At 36.3% G+C, this 7,069-nt stretch overlaps 1 pseudogene; it reads right to left on the bottom strand.

Moving 5' to 3' along the window:
* Positions 1–6,186: 6,186 nt before the first annotated feature.
* The window catches only part of LOC102473866 (KRR1 small subunit processome component homolog pseudogene), a 1,131-nt pseudogene continuing 248 nt past the window's right edge, over positions 6,187–7,069 (bottom strand).

The raw sequence follows: 7,069 nt of genomic DNA, 5'->3' as shown, positions 1-7,069 counted from the left end.
AAACTGAGGTTGGTCATGAGGGAGTCCAGCATCTTAACCACTATGCCACCTGCTGGCCCATTTGTTTCTTTTCAACCAGTATTTTAAGTTTTAGAAACTTGCAAGACTCAGAAAGTTCCATATTAGGAATATCAAAATGGAACATTTCTAGGAAGCAACATGACAATTTGTTTCAATAATTTAAATGTGCCTTTCCAACAAAAGGCAAATAGATAAAGCGATATGCATAAGAATGTTCTTTACAATGTTAGTTTTAACAAGATTGAAAATAATCTAATTATGTATCAGTAGGGTAGTCACTTAATAAATTATGTATATCCATGAACATATTACATGTAAAATAATAATTATGTATATCAATACATTCATACTGTATTAAGATCCCCCCCACACACACACATACACACAGGGTGCACATGCTCTTCAAAGAGAGAGAGAAAGAAAGAGAAAGCGAGAAACCATCCCCCGGGGCAGGGGGGTGGTGGCTATGCCTCAGTCCCTTTTCTTCCATTGTCCTCTAGGGATTTTGGACATATACACACACACATACCTGGAGTGATTTTCAAGCCGCTGGGTCCAGGACTCAAACAGCCCAGTAATCATGTGAGATCCAGCCACCTTAACCTCCATGACATCTACTGGCTCTAAGATAAATTTTTAAGATTATAATCTCACTGCATGTATCCGAATGTCTATATGTCAAAATATGTTGACTGTGACTATAACCAAGTAGTGGGATAGATGCCGATTTTAACTTCTATATATATATTCCGTGTTATTTGAAATTTCTTCTTTAACTCTCTTTTATCTCCATTTCCCACTTAAATCACCCACTCTCCCTCCAAACACAGACTCACTGACAATGCTTTTTATTTTGATTCTAATGCTTTTAGTTGGTATACATTCCTACAAAATGTAGTTTTGTTTTTTCCTACAGATATTTTCAAGTTACTTATCACATCTTGTTTATTACATGTTTTACCTAGTACAATGCTTTCTAGATTTGTGTTGCTATGTGTACATCTAGCCTATTGCATAGAACTACTAATTTTTTTATATTAGCTCATTGGGAAAGTCATGACATATTTTTCTGTTTTTCAAAGCAAAATGCATCATGACTTTCCTGAAGACTCAATGGTATAGGTATTATGAACTCTAAGCATGTCCTACTTTCATAATCAGAAAAAAAATCAACAAGCTATTTTTATTGTGAATAAAAGAGAAAGTAACCAAAATTATGGCCCATACTAATACTGGGTTGTCAGAAAAGTCCTGATGTATTTTTTTAAATGTTTTTCTGTGCAAAAACGTGTCATGCTTTTTCCAAAAATCCAATAATTTTGTTGAGGTTAGCAGGTGGTTAAGGTGCTGGACTCCCACATGGTTGACGGTGGTTCAAGTTGCAGACCTAGCAGCTTGAAATTCACTCTGGGTGCATGTGTGTTCATGCTGAAAATCCCGAGTGGATGTAGGAGAAGGAATTGCAGCATAGCCATCCCCTCGAGGGGTGATTTCTCACTTTCTTTCTGTCTCCCTGTATCTCCAGTGAGTGCACACACCCTATAGTAAAAATCTCTCTTGAAAAAAAAAAAAAGTAAGTTTGTCATTGGAGTTATCCAAATAGGAAAATACTTATTACACTTGAGATTCTGTTTTACTAAGTACCTCTACATGTTTTGAAAATAATTTTTAAATAATTATTTTATTTAACTTTATTTATTTATTTTAATTTGGCCAGAGAGGGACAGAGAGAGAGAAAAAACAAACCGCCAGGTCCAGGACTTGAACCACAGTCGGCCATGTGGGAATCCAGTGCCTTAAACATAATACCACCTGCTGGCTGAAGTGCCTCTACATTTAAAAAGCATTTGTACCTGGACCTGGTGGCTTGCTTTCTTACTTTCTCTCTCTCTCTCTGCCTGATTAAACTGGGGAAAAGAATAATAATAGTAATAATAAAGTTAAACAAAATAATTATTAAAAAAAGCATTTGGACACATAGAACTCTTTTCTATAAATATAGAAAATTCAAGAAGAAAAGAGTATCTCTTTCTATGTAGAATCTAAAATGCTTGACTTATTTTAGGAGGCAAATTTTTCAAAAGACAAAGTTATTTTGAAAATGAAAAGTAATGAGATGAACTTATTACAGTGTATTCTCACTATATATTAGAAATGAAATTAAAATCACTTAAAATAAAAGAAATATGACATGGTAATGCAAACAGAAATTAAAGAAACTCCCAAAAGGATAGGAAATAGTTGGTTGATGGACAGCACAGGAAAATGAAAAGACAGAGGGAGAAAGCAATAAAACCTACTGGGAAAAACTCGAAATTTATATATTGAAAGTTCATAATTTTTAACATAAAAATCTAATAATAACTGCTAATCCCTTTCTCTAAACTTTAATTTAAGGATAAAAATAGCACTTCAAGAGTAACTTTAGTCAGCCATATTTTTATAAGCTAGCTATCAAATACTCTCAGTAAAGACTGTACAATTTACAAACTTTTCTCCAAAACAATATATTCTTAGATGAGAAGTGTAAAAAAGTAACATGTGACTAAGTGTTATGGGAGGGAAGTGACAAGAGAGTCATATTTTAAAGCAGGTATTACTTCCTGCTTTAAAGTACCTTTAAAATACTCTCATTCCAGAAGAGGTCACAAAAAACTGTGCCTCTTCGCTTTCTTAATTAGACTGTTTTTCACTAATAACAATAAAGCTTCGTAATACCACACTGGCAGATAAAACCAAGTTGCCTTTTCTAAGAGTATTTTGTTGAAACAGGGCCTTCTTTTTTCCCCCATTCTCTCCAGAATACTGGGTTTCAGAATAAGGTTGCTGACCTAGAGAAGACAGTCTTCAGGGACCCAAAGGCAGGCCTGAAAAGTAAATTATAGTACAGAAACTTGAGTGCGAAAACAAAACAAAACAAAAAGCCACATAATCTGTGTGTTCAGGGCCAAATGGAAAGAATATGTTTATTCTAATGTTGGTAGGTAACCTCAAAGGGGAGAGGCCCACTACAACAACCAGATGATCTAAGGAGATCATAGCAGTCTTGCTTCTCTGGAAATTAGTGTTAAATGAGAAACCAAGACCGTAAGATGTCTTTAAGAGCTGTTTGGAATTTGCCTAAGATACTCCAAAAGAAAAACTCTAAAGATGAGGAAGAAATAAGGGTTTTGATGACTTGATGTAACTTTAAAGATGTAGTTAGCACTTCATTTATTTGTAGGCAGACTAGCATAGTAATTATGCTGAGGATTCTCAAATCCCACAAAGCCCAAGCTTTATAATATTTGGCAATTTATTTAGCTTCCTCATCCATAGAAAATGCACATAATAAGTGGATTTATTTCTTAGGATTATTGAAATGATTAAAGTAAATAAGGATTCTGAAGGATTTAGGACAAGTTCTGACATATAGTACATATTCAATAAATGTTAGTGTTAGAAAATAAGTGAAAAAAGGACATATGTTTACCATTTGAGCATCTATCTGCCTGAGACTCAAATCTGAATTTAATGCCAGTTGTATTTTTTTAAAGAGGATTATTTTATTTAACTTTATTTATTTATTTATTTTAATTTGACCAAAGAGGGACAGAGAGAGAGAGAGAAAGTGAGAAACCAAGTCTCCAAGTCCGGAACTTGAACCATGGTTGGCCATGTGGGAGTCCAGTGCCCTTAACCACCATGCCATCTGCTGGCCCCAAGTATGTTGTAATGTTTTTGCTAGATCATACTGAATCTGAAGAAGACATTATTTGCTACTAATATTAGAAAATGAGACTTCACAGATCGATCAGTATTAATACCACAGTGGGTACAGATCTCAGTCCATAAAGTCAAGTATACAAGACACTTTTTCTTTTCATTTATATTTCAACCCCCCATTTCACTAGATGTTGAAAAAAACAATCTCAATCAACTCAACCCCAATCTCATTACACTGGGATTGCGTGTATTCCAGGAGATTATCACCTGCTGTCAGCTGGCATCATCTGGTGAGGCTACTGTCTGCTGAGGCCTACGTGTGGCCCTGGTTGTCAGTTCACAAAATTTATAGCTGTGTCCTAATTGTGCTGGACGCTAGCTTCTGTGACTTTGGGGAGAGTGAGAAATGAATGGGACACCAAAAGGCCCTGTCCCAAACCTCTACTAGTCTCTGGCTCATGGGAAATAATTCTGTTGTTCTCCTATGCTGTCCTGGGATACAAAGGTGCTCTATGAGGCTATTTCTGTTTCTCCTTTAAGTCTAACATGCCACACTGCCATCTCTACTCTTTGCGCCTGTGCACTAGCATGGGGAGAGTCTCGCAGTCTTGCTACCTCCCCAAATAACAGAAAAAAATGACATTTATTCTGCTCCTGAATCTCCCAAATTATGCAGAGGGGAGTATTCTATTTTCCTTATATATATATCTCCCAACTGATTTCAGAATAAACCCAGGAGGAAGCTGGGCACAGGTCTTTTTTCAGGTGCCCGCATCTATGTTCCTTTCTTCTGATTTGTCTCCTTTCCCCACAAGTCTAGAGAATTATCAATCAGTCTTGAAGACAAGAAAAACTAACTTTAACTCATCATTTTTTTTTTTTCAGTTCCTTTGTTTCACATCTGATTTTGGCTTTTGAAATGTAAAAAGTCAAGAATTTGATAACTTTTCTTTGAGGACTAGCTACTTCGCAGTCTGCTTCAATGAGTAAGACAACTGGAAACAAAACAACCAACACTATTGGTTAGTACACCGAAATACACCTAAGTAGGGAGGGATGTCTGTTCCTTTCCTTCTAAAACTACATTTTAAACACATTTAAGTAAAATCCTTTAACTTTCTATAAAGAATAAAATGTTTCAATCAAAATATTTTCCTTTAGTTAAAAACGTGGGGCCAGTTCATGACCTGGTGGTTAAAGAAACTGGACACGACATGGTGGAGAGCACAGGTTTGAGTCCTGAACCCACAGCTTAGAACAAATGCCAGGTGCGTGTGAGTGCATGTCCAAAATCCTAAAAGGTGGGAGAGGTGGAGGAGAAAGGACTGCAGCACAAACATGCCTAAGAAGGTGGGGGATGCTTTTTCGCTTTTCCTCTCTGTCTCTCTCTTTCTCTCCTGTGAGACATGCACTCTTTGGCCAATTAAAAAAAACATAAATAGAATTACTTTACATACTACTGAGAAGTGCTTGATTTTATGATTTCCTTTCAACCCAAATTGCAAATTACATACATTATTGCATATGAATGATCCTAACACCAGCCTGACAAATGAGGATGCTTCATTGTCTTTAGCTGGCCTTGACCACACACCACTTGCTGGCCCCTGGCCCATGTATTTTTATTGCATTTTAATCACTGTCACTTGGACCTTCTATGAGCCCCTTGAAATATGACCTGGACATATTCGTTTTTCTAGGACTTTTGCGTGATACGATCACTTCAATCATTTATTATTGAATCAATCACTTCTCTTTTTTGGAGAGGTTTTTGCTATAGCGCATGTGCGCTCACCAGAAAGACAGATAGAGACAGAGAGACAGAAAGCGAGAAATCCTCCCCCGGGGGGGATGGCCACACTGCAATCCCTTCTCCTCCATTCTCCTCTCGGGATCTTGGGCACGCACGCACACTTGCCCGGTGTGAGTTTAAGCCCCTGGGTCTGCGACTTGAACCGTGGTCGACTACATGGGAGTCCAGCGACATAGCCATTACACCAGCTGCTGGTCCTGAATCAATCACTTCTTGTTGAATGAAAGAACAATAAAGTATTTGCCTATTTTTATTTATTTATTTATTTATTTAGAAAAATATGCACATTTATTTTCCTCAAAACCAAGTACTAAAACATGATTATACTTAAAGACTAACAAATGGCATCAGACATTGTATTTAGCAGATAATGGTCACATTGTAAAGATCTATATATTTTTAAAAATTACTCCTAAATTCATGCTAAGGAAAAATCTATCTAGAACTGATTAGTTGTAATTAATGTACACAAGGTGTAATTTGTACACAGTTTTTTTTTCAAAAAAATATAAAATATGATAATTTACATTTATAAAGAACACTGCTCTATGAACAAAGAAATACAGAAAAAAAGTAATGAGAGTATCATTACTCGTGAGTAAGACAATGTCCTGATGTCTCAAAATCCTTTACAAAAAGAGATAGCTTCACATATTCCAGTTCAAAGGGTTTTGTATATTACTTTTCTTTTTCTTTTCATCTGCTTCCATCTTAAGCTTAATTTCTTCAGTTGTAAGAGCTCCCAGTTTCTTATTTTTCACTTTCTAAACTTTTTCCTTGATGGCAGCCACATCAAATTTAGTACCAGTAGAAGCTTCCTTAGGTTTCACTACTGGTTTTTCTTTAGGTGGAATAAAAGCTTTGTTTCTCCTCTTGTCTCTTACTGAGAGCTTCTGCTGGTCCCACCACTAGCCAATTCTTTATCAATCTGACTTTCTGGCTGTGGTGGTGAGAATGGTGTATACTCTTTCTTCACAGTTTGTTTCTTTGGTTCTTTGCGTTTATTCACATGTTTGTGTTTGAAATGTGGCAAAAATCTTTCCCAACTTTGTGACCGTAATTCAGAATCTTTTGCCAACTCTCATTTAATCATTAAAGTTTTAATGTTATAAATTGGATGACTATTCTTCATAGTATGTAGGACTAGTTTTCGAACCTCCTCTAATCCACTAAAAGGTGCAATGGCTGAAACTGTGTTTCCTTGAACTGTAACGTAACAATTTATTAAGAGTTCCAATGCCTTCAATGATCCTTTGGGACCAATAAGCCGTTGTCTCCTTTTTACAAATCGCTCTTTATTTCTTACCAAAGAACCTATTTTAATGATGTCACACGCAATGTCATCCTGAAGAATTTGCACTGCCTGTTCAAATGAAACACTCCTTGTTAACAGTTTCATTAAGTCTCTGGCCCTAATGATGATGTATGGATCAAAAGTCTTTGTAGTACAGTCATGCTGCCCTCGATCAGGTCCAAGGCTACATTGACATGACGTTCATTCAGTGCTTCTGCACCACAGGCCGACACTCT

This window comes from Tupaia chinensis, unplaced genomic scaffold, assembly GCF_000334495.1.
Source record: "Tupaia chinensis unplaced genomic scaffold, TupChi_1.0 Scaffold000023_1, whole genome shotgun sequence".
In the NCBI taxonomy this organism is placed as follows: domain Eukaryota; kingdom Metazoa; phylum Chordata; class Mammalia; order Scandentia; family Tupaiidae; genus Tupaia; species Tupaia belangeri.
This window is presented reverse-complemented; position numbering and strand designations above follow the sequence as displayed.